The sequence below is a fragment of the Monodelphis domestica genome, chromosome 7 (genome assembly GCF_027887165.1).
Source record: "Monodelphis domestica isolate mMonDom1 chromosome 7, mMonDom1.pri, whole genome shotgun sequence".
Classification (NCBI taxonomy): domain Eukaryota; kingdom Metazoa; phylum Chordata; class Mammalia; order Didelphimorphia; family Didelphidae; genus Monodelphis; species Monodelphis domestica.
Window position 1 is genome coordinate 183452326 of NC_077233.1, and position 15705 is coordinate 183468030.

The 15705-nt window shown below is 37.7% G+C and overlaps 1 protein-coding gene across 6 annotated transcripts in view; it reads left to right on the forward strand.

The window, feature by feature from the left end:
- CLEC16A (C-type lectin domain containing 16A) overlaps window positions 1–15705 on the forward strand; it is a 248519-nt gene that overhangs the window by 216501 nt on the left and 16313 nt on the right. The gene's annotated exons all lie outside the window — the stretch shown is intronic.

The following is a 15705-nucleotide window of genomic DNA, read 5'->3' on the forward strand; positions in this document are numbered from 1 at the left end:
TTGATGTCTCTAATATTCTATAAACTCCTGTTCCTGTGTCCTCACAAGAGAACATGTATTTGGGGGCAGCTAGGTGGCTCAGTTGATAGAGAGGTAGGCCTGGAGACAAGAGGTGTCCTGGGTTCAAATGTGACCTCAGACGCAGAAGGTTAGAATTTTAGCAGGGGGGAAAGGACAGCATGAAAATAACCTTTGGGGAAATACATTTGCTGGAGTGCAATGCCCAAAAAAAATCTGTAAGTTAGATTTTTTAAATGTAGGTAAAACATGCCCAAAAAAGTCTACTTTATAAGTTATAACCAAGGTTTGTATATTAAGCTTACTCTTAATAAAGGATACCTATAACTTATTGAGTCTGATAAAGAAATACCAAATGAAAGAAAAAAGTACATGTAACTGATAAATGTTCATATACCCATAGTATTTTAAATTTGAAGGATCTAGTTTCAGAAGAAGAGATTTGTGTTCTCTTATAAATCATATTTTATAAAATTATTCTTAAACATACCTATCGAAATTGTCACTTCTAAAAGTAGTTTAAATTTATCATCTTATGATGTGGAAAAAGCTTTGCATTTCGAGTCAAAGAATGTTGGTTTGAATCCTGTCTCTGCTACTGTTAGTAGCTTTGCTACCTTGGGCAAATCATTTCTCTAACCCTTATTTCCCCACTTATGAAATGAGAGTTGTTTTAGAACTCTTAAGGCCTTTTTAGCCCTAAATCTGTAATTTTATTTACTCTTGAAGAAGTGTTCAATTGCTATTTTTAAGAAAGGCATGAACAAGGCATTTTTGGTTTGTTTTTAGTTGGTTTGTTGTCTTAGTATCAATTTTAAGACAGAAGGGCAGCAAAGGGCTAGGCATTTGGGGTTAAGTGACTTGCGCAGAGTCACAGAGCTAGGAAATGTCTGAGGCCACATTTGAACCCTGGTCTTCCTGACTCCAGATTTGCTGCTCTATCCACTGTGCTGCCTAACTAACCTGAACAAATCTCATTTTAGGGCACTAAAATATTCATGATCCTAAAACACTGTGATGGAGTATGTGCTTTGCTCAAATAAAACCCCACTTGTGCTTTAGAGATTTCATTTTATTTAAGATGCTAACTTTATTAATTAAACTCTAAGCAGTTACTTTGGACAATATCTGCCACATCTTTTTGGTCACTATGTTATATTGATGAGGTAAAACAGAAAAATTTGTGGAAAATACAATGTTTCTTCTTTCAGAGTAAAACATTTACAACATTCCAAAAACTTTTTCCTTCTACTTGTCAAATTAATTATTGTGACAGCTGTGAAAAGGTATAGTTGAAGGTATTCAAGGGAATATTTATCATGGAAACAAGTACAAAGAGACAAGGCCAGACAGAAATTCGGAGAATAACATTTAAGAAATGAGAAGGAATGGAGGCCATTTGCTGTTTCTCACAATGCATATAAAGTCTGAAGTTACAAAGTAATAAGTCTATTTAAGGACCTCTTGTATAGAATTTTAAAACTTGATTAGGTCTTATTATACATTTAGATTTTTTATATATATTATACAAGTTTCTTAACTCATTTTGGCCTTGTATAAATTCAAGAAATTTTCATTATTCATTTTGTTACATTGTTTATGATTGAATATCACTGTGTGAGACCAAACATGGCCTTTCAAATATAGATATCGTATACAGGAATTCTTTTGACACATCCACGACTATAGTGGCTTCCCACTCAACATCATGAAATCAGAATCCAAATGTGAAAAAATATCAGTGAATGACCTGATTTGGGAGTGTTTTAAGTAGTGATGGAAAGTGTTAATGCCTTTGGAAAGAACTAGGTCCCCTTACATGATCACCTTGTATATTCTCATTCTATACATGATCAAGGCAGCTCCGTGGTATAGTGGATAGAATGCTTGGCATGGAGTGAGGAAGACCTCAATTCCGCTCTCAGACACTAGCTGTGTGGCCCCTGGGCAAGTCACTTCTCCCTGTTTGCCTCAGTTTCCTCATTTGTCAAATGAACCTATAACAGGCCGGCCAGCGGCTTTTATAAAAAGAATTTTCCTTTGTGGGTTGGGGCTCAAGAAGGAGCAAGGGGTCTGAGAAAATGGGTGAAGAATAAGAAGACACAGACAAGTCAATCTTTTTGATATGGAAGGCGTGAACCCTTATGACATTCTCCTTGGAATGATAATTAAAGGAAAATGTGAGAAGTAATGCAGACACGTGGAAGTAAGAATTCTGAGATAGAAAGCACTTGGCCAAGAGTGGCCTTAGCAAAGAGAAAGACAGTAGTGAGAACTTCAAGGTTGCAGGAAACAAGAGGGGAGATCACGCACTCATCCCAGGCTTTATTGAGGATAGAGAGGATGAATGAATACATAACAAAGCATAGTTGATTCTCATTGGTAGCATAGATAATGACAAGAGCAGAGTAGGTGGGGATACACCTGACATGCACTTTTCAGAGGAATGAGGTTTGACCAGGTGAGGGCAAAGCTTTTGTGGCTTAGGCCCAGGAATTCTCTTGCCCTTAGAACTGCCTATACATTGATCATTAACTGCTCTGATCAAATATTTAATACATCAACCCATACTTCCATGCCTAGTATGCTACAGAACTGGAGAAGGAAATGGCAAACCACTCCAGTATCTTTGTCAAGAAAACCCCAGATGGAGTTATAAAGAATTGTACACACTTGAGGGGACAGCTGGGTGGCTCAGAGGATTGAGAGTCAGGCCTAGAGACAGGAGGTCCTGCGTTCAAATCTGGCCTCAGACACTTCCCATCTGTGTGACCCTGGGCAAGTCACTTGACCCCCATTGCCTAGCCCTTACCACTCTTCTGCCTTGGAGCCAATACACAGTATTGATTCTAAGACGGAAGGTAAGGGTTTAAAAAAAAAAGAAAGAAAGAATTGTACACAGTTGAAACAACAACAAATGCATGATCAACTCTTTGCCTAGTATACACATGCTGAATGCTCTTTGTGTAATTTCCACATGCTCCTTCCATCCCATTTTGACCTTTTTGAAGCAACAAGTAGAACTAGTAAGATAGATAGTAGAAGTACCTAAAAAAAGGCCGAGGGAGTGATATCATTAAAATGGCTAGGACTTTGCTTCAAACAGGGCTGACCATAGTATACTTCACATCCCTGCCAGATAGCTATTCCAATCTAATTCTCATAGAGACTACAGCCTGCAGGCCAGATATGGCCCACCACCCTTTTTGTACAGCCAATGAACTAAGAATGGTTTGTTTTTACATTTTTATTTCTACCTCAGGCTGTAGTTCCCCCCCCCCCCCCCCCCCCCCGAGTTAACATAGGAAATGGAATCCTATTCCATCAGGTTCTTCCTTCTCATTGTTTGGAAGATCTCTCTGATAGCTAACCTCACTCTCCATTTCCATAGTGAAAGCCCATTTCTTCTTGTCCTGTTCTCAGTAAAGATGTAAGAGATGCAGATAGCAGGTTCAGTGACACCTCCTAAAGATTCATTTCTGAGTCTGTTCTTGAGCTGTGATTTCTAGTTTACAGATGGTAAGCAGATCCAGAGAGGGATGAGGGTGGGAAAGATAGGAAATGCCTTAGCATACATTAATTCCTGGCAATGAAATTCCAAAAAAGAGGTTTGCTCTGACGTGCTCCTTTAAGAGACACTCAAAGATCCACTCCAGGGACAACAATCCTTATGCCATCTGAATTTCTGTGCACTGGGTAAATTGGTATGTGCTCATTATTCCGATGACAAAAGTAAGTAAAGCTACAGAACACTAGCATGTTTATGCAAGTTGAAGATGAAACTGTTTTTCCTAGACCTCAGGTTCATATCCAAGTTACTCCACTAGTGAGATGGGTGTTCAGAGCTTGGATTTTGTCTTTCTGTGAATGGCAACCTTTATTAGGAGGGCAGTTGCAGAAACCTAATGGAAGAGCCAGAAAAACAGTATGGTTAGGAGAAATACTATAAGGAAATATAAGATAATGAGAAGTAGATTCTTTTCTTCAGCAAGTTGTCAGGCTTAAAAACTAAAATTCCAAGAAGCAGCAGCATGGTAATCAGATCTATAGGTGAAAAGCTTTTGTAAGTTTGCAATATTTTGGGAAAAGTGTTGTTTTTAAAATGTTCGTGTATGTGTATACATACATATATACGTATAAAAGCATTAAAGATCAGGTGTCACTCGTGGCTCCTTTTACGTGCCCAAGGTGCTTCCAAAAGAGGGAGGGTTTTTATAATGGGTTTGGTATGGTATCCCATTTTGAGGTTCCACAAGTGTAGCCAGTGTATGGAGCTGATTTCATCCACAATAAATTTATAGCCCTTCATTTTGGCCCTTGCTGCTTCCCTCCCCTATCTTAAACCTCTAAGTCTCCTTAGTCTTAGTCTTATTTAAGTCCCCTTAACTTAGTCTTCTTCTCCTATCCTTTAACAACTCTCTCATTCCCCTACAATGACTCTTTCATAACCTTTCATTTCGATCTAGTCACACCCCCTCCAACCAGACTTAGATCACAGCATTCTGTTTCATTGAGAAAGCTGAAGCCATCTGACATGAGCTTTCTAAGCTCCAAACTTCTCAGCCTGGTTGCTCTCCTTCTTCCTTCATGTCACAAAAGGCGTAACTTCTACTCCTAATTAAGATTAATTCCTTTGCTAGTACCCTTGATCCCACTGCCTCCTTCAGGACCTTCTTCCAGCAGCCATTCTCATTTCTCACATATCTTCAGTTTCACGTTCCTTTCCACCAGTAAGTATGCTCATATCTTTTGTAATTTAAAGAAAATTGCTTCTCATCTTTCTATCCAATCCAGTTACCATCTCACTTCTCTCCCATTCACTACTAATTAGAAAAGGCTGCCTGATTTTGAAAATTTCCTTACCACCCACCCTTTCATCAACCTCTTACAGTCTGTCTTCCCTGCCACTCTGCTGTAAAATTGCTCTCATAGATCACTAGAGAACTACCGATTGCCAAAGTATGTCTTCAACTTCCTAAACATTTCAGCAGCCCTTCCTATTCGGTATTCTTTCTTAGACATTTTGAATTTATTCATTTAATATATGAAAATCAAATATGTAAATATCCCCACATTATCATAACTAGTCAGAAATTTCCTTCTGAAATAATAATACATGATAAATAATATCACTATGCCTGGAATCTAGGTGCATATGTAAAATTAAAATTCATCTCCATTATTTAAAAACTATATGAGCAATATTTACAATATCTGTTTAAAAGGTTACATACTTCTTGGTTAAATGCCCTGCTAAAATAGTAAAAATAAATTTGCCATCCTTGACTTATTTAGATTATATATATTATCTCACTCCCATAATGTGCTTTATATATACATCCTGACTCTACTTAATTGCACCCTACACCATTATATCCTCTTGGTTCTCCTATTTCTGTTGTCACCATTTTTGTTGTTCCTCATCCAAACTCTCAGGGAAGATGTTTCCTCGGGGTCTGTCGTCTAAATGGGGAAGAAAACCAGCAGAGTGAGGGGTGACAGAAAAGGGTAAATGGTTGTAAGCTCCTTTAGGACAGGTATGGTTTCTTTTCTACCTGGCATGTGGCAGATGGGCACTTTTTAAAATACTTGTTGATTAATGGAATAATTGTGTGTGTGTCTATGTCTTTAGCCAATCTCATTTACTCCCACAATTTCAGCTACCACCTATAGTATACAAATATAGTCTCAAATCTAGGTATGCATTTGGGCCTGTCTTTGGAGCCCTAGTACCACATCTTTAATTGTCTACGTACAGCACTACTTGTTTGTCCCAATGGAAACTCAAACTCATCATGTCCAAAACTGAATTTATGATATCTTTCCCTCAAAACAAGTTATACCTTTTGACTTCATTATTTCTATTCTGAGGCACCACTACTTACCCTGCCTCTGACATTCAAAACTGTTGAAATTTTTTACTTTCTTCATAATCATCTTTCAAGTTCTATAGATTTTATTTCTTATTAGGTCTTTCTACCTTTGTTCCTTTGACTGCCTCCAGTCTTCCCTTCCAGAAGAAAAATTGTTACAGACAGATTCAGCCATGCCATTCTTCTGCTAAAAAAAAACTATTTAGTGGCTCCCTATTTTCTCTAGAACATAGTTCAAATTCTTTCGTGTAGCCTTCAAATCCTCCCACAGAGTGGTGCCAACCTCATGTTTTTCTTCACACACTATACAATAGCCTGACTGGATTACTGTACCCACTGAGCATACCCTATGTTTTTCTGTCTCCAAACCTCTGCCTGTCATTACTCCCTTCTCCCTCTTTTCTTAAATTCCTAACCATCCTTTAAAGCACAGCTCTAATGCACCTCCTCTGTAAATTCTTTACAGGTACTTTATTTTTACAGCTCTCTCAAATGCTTAAGTAATATTGTATATTAGTTTTCTGAACTTATGTCTCAATCCTCTAATATGTATGAAGTTTTTATGCCTCTCAGTGCCTAAGACAGTCCAGTGCTCACTGAGGGCTCTTGCCAAATGTGTGTTGAATATCTCCCAAAGAGAAAAAAAATAGAATTACACATCTTTGGCTCATTTTGGTATGATGAGTCGGCTGAGCTCAAAGCCTTTCCATCCCTTCACATTTTCCCTCCCTATATCTCTTCATGCTATATAATACTAATTTAGAGAAGTTTTCAATATAAAATTTCAACTTAATTTCATTCAAAACTCTCTTCCCATATTTAGCTTCCCTGTGAGTGATTTAGTGAGTTTTATTCAGGGTGAAAATGCAGAGCAAAAGAAGAAGCTAGCATTTGTTAGAAAATAAAGGTCATGGCCTCACTCCATGTCTAATGCTGTGCATGTGAGGTCAGAAGGCCAATTGATTATTCACTGTTTCCCAGCATAGCTGGGGTTGTGCTAAAATATGAATACTGCAGCAGAAACTTGATATTCAGTCTGTCTGAATGAATTTGCTAATGAAAGGCAAACTTTAACCATCGTGACTTTTACGGAAGTCATTCATGTTGGAAACTATAGAATCCGTGATTTGTTTCTCTTGAACCAACTGGGTGTCTTCATGCAAACTCAGTTTTATTTCATGTTTAATGATTGAGGCACATCAGTGGGGTTGATTTCCAGTATAAACATGAATAAATACTTATATTTTTATTAGATAGTGCCTTCTTATCAAACTATTTGGGTTGGTTCCTAGTATAAGTTTATAGCAAAAGGGTTTCAAAGCCTTTGGGATACATTTAAGTTTATTATTTCTAAACGGCTTTTTGCCACAGCATCTTAAATCACAGACTTAGAGCATTTCCATATGGTCTTTGATAATTATAATCATGAGTTGGAGTTCACTTTCTCAGATGAGTCTTTCAGGTATCCCCTTAGTGTTATAAGAAACAAAGAAATCTTACAGTGCATAGCATAGCCTTTTTTAAGTGATAAAGGAAATTTAGGCCCAAGTTGGATGAGGTTTTGACATCTCACCCAGATTTAGTAAGGAGAGGAGTCCATTGAAATGTTTCAAGGCTCAGTTTAAATCATCCAAAATATGGAATTTTTAAAAAACTTAAAAATCATATTTCCTTATTATTTTCCCCATATTCTAGTTCGCCTTCCATTTTGAGGTTGCTTGCACTCAGCTGGCTTTACAACTAACAGTAGATCGCCATTTCAAAGAAGAGCTCCCTATCTGTTAGTATGATTGAGCTTCTCCCAACTGAGATATATATACTAAGCCCAGAGAGTAATTAGTGATGCGATTGATTTGCTAAGATGTGTTCTGCCTTTATATAGTCACTTGCCAGCTGTGCAGGCCAGCCAAGAAAATATCCTTCATCTCAGATGGGTACATTTGGAGATTTCTACTTCTAATGTAGGATGGACCATCCCAGTGAATGATCTCTGTTAAATGTTGGGTGCCATGCAAAGTTCTCCAACACAATTTTGCGGAATAGATGCTTTAATATGTTGCTCAGGCTTTCTTTTTGTAAACTCAAAGGGACTCATACTCTAGTTCTTTAAGTCTAATTGATCTAATCAAGAATATAGGAAGGTCAAGAAAGGTTTCTCATAGAATGTGAAATTTTAATTAGTGCTAGAAAGAATCCAGGAAAACCAAGAGGTAGAGATCTGAGTCTGAGCCCCAATGTTAATTCCTAGTTCAGAATTCTGTCAAGGAGGCCATGCTTCAAAGGGCATAAAAGCAACATACCAAAATAGTATCATTAGTCTATAGACTTTTTTTTTTCATCCTTACCTTCTCTCTTAGAATCAATACTAAATATCACTGCCAAGGTAGAAGAGGTACAAATAGGGAAATTGGGTTTAAATGAATTACCCAGAGTCACACAGCTAGGAAGTGTCTGAGGCCAAGTTTGAAGCCCAGGGCCTCCCATCCCCAGGGCTGGTTCTCTATCCATTGAGCCACCATGCTGCCTCTTAAAACTCTTTTAATTGTATACGTTATCATTAAACATTTGTGAGCACATTTGCAAATATATGTGTATTTACTTATATACAAATCATATATATATATATGTATATGCTACTGTATGATCAATATTTACATTATAAAACATAACAAAAATAGATTATTTTATGGAATAGAACAAAAAACTTTTTACTCATTAAAATGTATTAATGATATTTTAATGAAAACAATGTGATGGAATAGTCTTCATTAATTTTGAACATCTTGGTTTATCACTTTTGACATGTCAACTCAGTGTTCTTGTTCTAAATTCATTTTGTTTCAAAACTTAGATTTAAAGGTGTTCATAGTTGAAAAAGATGCCTTACAAAAATAAGTACAAATAGAAGAGTATTACTTTTTGAATTAATTAAATAAATCAGGTTATTTTCAGGTCCATCCACCAATTCAACAAAATATTTTTGTTGAATTTCAGTGAGTACATTTCTGTTTTCCCTGGTATCAACTAAACCACTTGTTCTTGCATATTAAGCAGAAGATGTTGCATTTTCATACATTTTTGACAAATGGCTTCAAAACTCACTGAAGCTCTTCATTTAGAAGCTTTCTCAACAGTTTAGAAAATTTTGTCTCCAAATTTTTTAAATAGTGCCATTATGAGAATTTTTATAGGTAAAAGCACTTTTTCAGCAACTCAGAAAGGGAAAGAGGACATATCCAAGAAAAGGGGAGGAGCAGCTGATTCCAAAGTCAAGATCAAGGACTGAAGAAGGGTCTTCAGATTTGACGATTAAGAAATCATCAGTAACTTTGGTGGCAATTTCAGTTGATTAAGAAATCAAGGATAATGAGGAGTTTGAAAACCTAGGAGACAGTAAGGATAATGGAAATAGGAAAGTTTGTAAGAGAGGTAGGTTTGGGCAGAAATATAACATGAGGTATACAGGCGATCCATCTATAGCTGCTTATTCTGTGCAATGTACTGAGGGGTAGGAAGTCATTTGGGGAAGGGGAAAGGTAGATCGGATCTTACTTACTGGTTACTATGGGTCTTCCCTCCCCCCAGCTTAAAACACACCTGCAGAGAAACACCTGCAACAACCTTAAGATAAATATGCTGGTGGAAATAGGTTTTGAACAACAATATGTATATAACCCAGTGGAATTGCTTGTCAGCTCTAGGAGCGAGAAGAGAAGAAGCGTGGGAAAAACCATGAATCATGTAACCATGGAAAAATATTCTAAGTAAAAAAAATAATAAAGTGAATCTCCCCCCCAAAAAAAGGAGGGAAGCAGGAAATTTGTTACCTTATCACTTCCCTGAGGATCTAGTACCCAGGAGACAAGTAGGGAGGAAGGGCAGGGTGGGAGAATATTGAGGTATAAGTGAAGAGGATAATGGAGACAAACCAATAATTGGCTCTTGCAGGGTGATAAGGATGTTAACCATCTTCTAACTTTATGTTTGGTTGATCACATGTCTTGGGGTCAAGCTATACTCCCTGAGTTGGAAATAACATATCTATCTAATATTTTTGGCCAGACTCCTGGTGATATTTTTCATGAATTATCCTTTCTCAATGCCCCTGAAAGGGAAGAATCAAAGGCTCCCACAAAACCCCAAGTTTGCCTGGTCTAAACCAGGTTCCTAGACACCAGGTCCTAGGAGCTTTGTTTTGTTTTGTTTTTAAACGTGAATAAAGTAATCTGTATTCTACCTAAGAACACATGAATATACATTACCTACTTTCATGTTATAAAGGTAACCACATATAGGAAAAGGTGAGAATAGGAATCAGGAAAACTGGAATATAGTCAAAGTTATGCCACCATCTGTATGATGTGTTGGAGAAGTTACTTTATTGTTAGTCCCCTGTTTCTTCGTCTGCAAAATGAAGAAAATTAGTCCATCAGCAAACATTTATTAAGTGCCTATGATGTACCAGGCACTGTATGATGTCCTAAGGAGTCAAAGAAAAGATGAAATAGTTCCTATTCTCATGGGAGTAACTAACTGGGAGACAACATGCATGCATATAGGCATATTCATGATACATAGAAGGGGTGACCTCATAGGGTTAGCACTAGTAACTGGGGGGACAAGGAAAGATCCTCTTGCTAAAGATGTCCTTGAGCTGCATTTTAGAGGAAACCAGTGTTCCCAGGAAATAGAGGAAGAATATTTCAGGCATGAGGAACCTTTGGGAGATGAAATGCCATTTGTGAAGAAAAGGTCAGTGGTAAAGCTTTTTCCAAAATTCTGTAATTTCATAATAAAATTTCATCTGACATGACTACAGTTTCCAATCATGGATTATTCTCAACATTGAAGAAATCGAGAAGGGCTGTTGTTGAATCTAAAGAAATGATTTATATTCCCAAGAAGATCCTAATAGTATGTTAGGTTTCTGTCACTTAAGCAAATCAATCTTACATTATTTCCTTGAGATTCCCAGATTTTCACTGGTCTTGATCTGAGATCTGTTCAGAGTTCGCTCGCTGTCTTCTACATTTGCCCCGATTCTTAGTGTCTCTCTGATACATTATGTCCAATGTATGTATTTGAAAATACTTGGCAGTCTGTGTGTGTGTGTGTGTGTGTGTGTGTGTGTGTGTGTGTGTGTGACTAGTTTCCAGAAAAGCTCCACTATCTCGGCCAAGGTTAATTCATCTAGCCTTAGACAATAGGCAAGTAAGAAAGGGAAATACTCCAGCTACAAGTTATTTGTCATAAGATCTGCTCTGCACCAATGTGACCCTTTGGCGACATTTTGAAAAGGTGGCAACCTTTGGTACATGAAAGTGCTCCTGGAGGTAGCAGAGTGTTCTGAGTTACAGTAGAAGGTAGCCCAGCCTAGCCACTCTTGAGTGCATACTGTCATTAAGAGAGAGGAGAGGTGGGATCGAGCGGCCTCAGAAAGTACACAAGCTTTAGAGAGAGATCGTGTGCACTAGTGCTTTGCCCATTTGAGCCCAACAAAAAATAGAATCTGAGATTGATGATTTTTCCATTCCACTTTCAAAGCATATGAAGATGTACAATATTTATTAGCTAATATATAGCAAGTCTCTTAATCCGTTCGTAAACTAAAGAACATTAGCATCCTGAATCTTCTAGGTTGTAGTTTCCACCTTTCAGATGCTGATGTACAGCTCTGACCCAGAAATTTTACAGTGCAGTAAAAGGTGTGATGATCCTGAAAAGTAACAGGTGAGGCCGTCTATGGTGACAGCAGTGGCATCATTTACCTGGTCTGGTGTCATCACCTAGTATGGGGAAGACTCAGCTCAGACTTTGTTATCACACAGATGGTACTTCATTTTAAATCTTTGGTAAATAAACTTCTCTGCAAAAGCTGGCTTGACATTTTGGTTCGTTAAGAGGTAATTCATTTTTGAGACAAGAAAACAAGCTTGTGAACTTAGGGGTTTACCACTTTAAATGATTAAGAAGTAAACAGCTATAAAATTGACTATTTGCAATTGTGGCTCCTGGGAATTTTCCTGACTTTTTGGTTTTGCCTAAGATTTTTGAAACATTACATCTGAAATTCCCCCAAAGTTGGCATATATGTACATATGCAATATGTACACATGTGTGTAGGCCATTATTCTTGTGAGGAAAGACCTTTTCTTTATTTGTATATGTATATATAGGCGTCAAAGTACTTTAATCCTTTTATCCCAGCAAGAACCTTTTGTGGTAAATATGGGCAGGGATCAGCATTTCCATCTTACAGAGAACTGAAATACAGAGAGATTGTGTGACTCACATTTTAACAGATAGTGGCAAAATCTCTGACCTTCTTTAATCTAGTCCTAGGACATATTGACTGCATGCTACTATCAATATTATTATTTTAATAACCTCCTAATTAGTCTCTCTGGCTTCAGTCTCTCCCCGTTCCTATTCACTCTTCACATAGCTCCCAAATGATTCTATTGCTCAGGTCTCACTATGTTACATTCCAGCTCCAAAACCCTCAATAACTCCCTATTACCTGTAGAATATGAAATGCAAACTGCTAAACTTGTTATTTAAGATTTCTCCAGTCTGACTGCAACCTACCTTTCCAGACTTATTTAACAATATTCATTTATATACAGCACTTAGAAGTTCACCCTTTCACTCACACTATAGTCTAATTAGGCTGGGCCATTTCCTGATTTTTGCCCTGCCTCCATTTCTCCTGCCTCCATGGATTAGGACCACCATCTCTCCTGTTAGCCATGCATTCTTTCTCCTCTGCCTATTGAAATCCTTTTGCTTAAATATCCAGCTCAAGTTCTAGCTACCTCCTTTTGTGAAGCTTTCATTTATAATTTCTATTGTGGGGGCAGCTGGGTAGCTCAGTGAATTTAGAGCCAGTTCTAGAGACAGGAGGTCCCAGGTTCAAATTTGGCCTCAGACACTTCCCAGCTGTGTGACCCTGGGCAAGTCACTGACCCCCATTGCCTAGCCCTTACCACTCTTCTGCCTTGGAACCAATACACAATATTGATTCCAAGATGGAAGGTGAGGGTTTAAAAAATAATCATCATCATCATTTCCATTGTCCACCCTTCCACCTACACCCCCCCCCCCCCCCCCGCCTCAAGCTGAAGGTGGTAAAGCTTTCTTTGGATTTTTCCTAAAGTACTTTCTACTTCTTTTCTTTAGACACAGTTTATCTTGTATCCTCTTTATTTGTGTATTCTCCTCCCCCTCCCCCCGCGCCATTAGATTGTAAGTTCTAAGAGGGAAGGAATTTTGTTTTTTGCTATATATGCTGGTGTTTAGCACATAAATGCTTAATAAATGTTCAGATGAATCTGTAAATGTGTGTGTGTGTGTGTGTGTGTGTGTGTGTGTGTGTGTGTGTGTGTGTGTGTGTAGTATCCCCAGATCTTTGGGTACTGTGAGATTTTTAACAACTGACTCCTACCCTTGAAGCATCTACAATCTAGTTGGGAAGATGAGACTTACATACAAGGGTGTAAGTAGGTAGCTCAGTGGATAGAGAGCCAGGCCTAGAGATGAGAGGTCCTGAGTTCAAATCTAGCCTAAGACACTTCCTAGCTGTGTGACCCTGGGCAAGTCATTTATCCACCATTGTCTAACCCTTACTGCTTTTTGGCCTTGGAACCAATACATAGTATTGATTCTAAGGTGTAAGGCAAGGTTTAAAAAAAAAAAAGACTTGCATACAAGAAACAGAGAATTACACAACAGAAATATTATCAAGTGCTAAATTGTGTGTGGTATGAATAACTGTTACAGAACACATGGAGAAATAGTGTCGATTGCAATAGTCAAGGAAAGCTTCATAGAGGAGGGACTTAAATTGGTCCTCCTAAAGATTAGACAACAATTTTTTTACAGATAGTATTTCCTCTTTTGAATTTAACTGATTGTTTGACTAAAGTTCAAGTATTTCAGATGATCCCTTAGTCTTATTCTTCATTCTGTGGCTCAGTCTTAATAAGAAAGCTTGTGCTATTTAGTGGACATCTGTGGCAATACGTGGAATATTCTTGGACAACCTCTAAATAGATCTTAGAACTGTTCTGCTTGTATTCATTTGATGGTTTGTTGAGTCTTTACATTCTAGTAGCTGCTGTGACACTCCTAGTGACATTCCTAGCCTAACGGGACCAATTTTTTAGAAGCACTATGTAATTGGAAAGAATATTAAGTGAGAAATCAGAAAATCTAGGTTCAGATTCCATCTCTACTGCCATTATATAGTGACAATGGGCAGAGAGACAATAGATGGTTCAGTAGATAAAGTGCTAAGCCTGTAGTTAGGAAGACCTGAACTTAATTCCAACCCCAGACACTTAGCTATGAGACCCTGAACAAGTCACTTAACCTCTACCTCAGTTTCTACTGGGGATAATAGCCCTACTGCCCAGGGTTGTTGTGAGGATGGATTTACTGGATTATCCTTGGAGTTTACTATTAATCTATGAAGAGGTATAGTTTATATAGTTCATTTCCCCCTACTTTTTTGTTATTCTCTCACATATATTTTAAAAATCATATTAAAAACATTTTCTATTCACCACACTTTATGAAGGCCCAAGGAAGATATAAGGGAAAAGTAAGCCACAATCCCTTCCCTCCAGGAATTTTCATGCCATGTGTGAGATCAGACCACATGTGTATGAGCAAATTAATCAAGCATGAGTTAGTGATGCAGATAGTAAGTACCATAAGTCCAGAGGAGAAAGTGGTCACTGTGGAATGGAATAGGAAGAGAAGGCTTTATAAATGAGGCAAACTCTGGAAGATGGATAGGATTTAAGTAGTCAGATAGTAAGAATGGTATGGCAGGCAGAGGGTTGAACAAAGGCTTGAAGTCCAACATGAGTACAGTATTTTCCTGGAATAGTAATCGATAAAGAAACCTTATGAAGGGGCAGCTAGGTGGGTCAGTGGATAGGAGGCCAGGCCTGGAGATGAGAGGTTCTGGGTTCACATATGACCCCACATTTTTTGAGGTATGTGACCCTGGGCAAGTCACTTAATCCCAACTGCCTACCTCTTATTGCTCCTCTGCCTTGGAATTGATACTTAGTAAGACAAAAGGTAAAGGTTTAAAAAAAAAGAAAGAAAGAAAGAAAAAAATCTTGTGATCACTGATTTATTCTTGTTTTAGTGTCATGTACCAAATTAAGAGTTGAATTATTTACTAGTCATTAGAGTAAATGCTGAAATTGTTGGGAATCTAAACAAAATCATTTGTTATCCACGGATGATCACTTCCTGTCTGCTTCTTCACACATGACCTTTTCATATGTGATGTTTACTATTTTATTTTTACTGCTTTCAAAAGTGGTTGTTCTTTTGAGATCCAGCAATTTAATTAGTATATAAACTATCACTTCTAAAAGTAGAAAGATCAAACTGTTGGTTTTAGGTCGTATGAATATTAGATGCCAGAGAAAATATTAAATCTGCTGAAACTCCAAATTTCACAGTTGCTGTGAAGAGTGTTCTACAGGGGGACAGCTGGGTAGCTCAGTAGATTGAGGGTCAGGCCTAGAGACTGTCTTTGTTCTCTTTCTCATGGCCAGCATCTTTGCTTTATAAAATTTCCATTTGAAAAAAAAATTTTTTAATTAACATGTTAAATCCATTACGATAATCTCTAGAAGGCCATCTAGATTCTTTTATTGCACTTTAATTTTATTGTGTCAAATATTCTTTGAATCAAGTAAACCCCACTGGCTTGAGCTTAGAAATTGTTCATTGATGTAAGTAATGGTTTTTGTTGTTTATTTAACTTGTAGCCTTGTAGAACTGGTGAAAT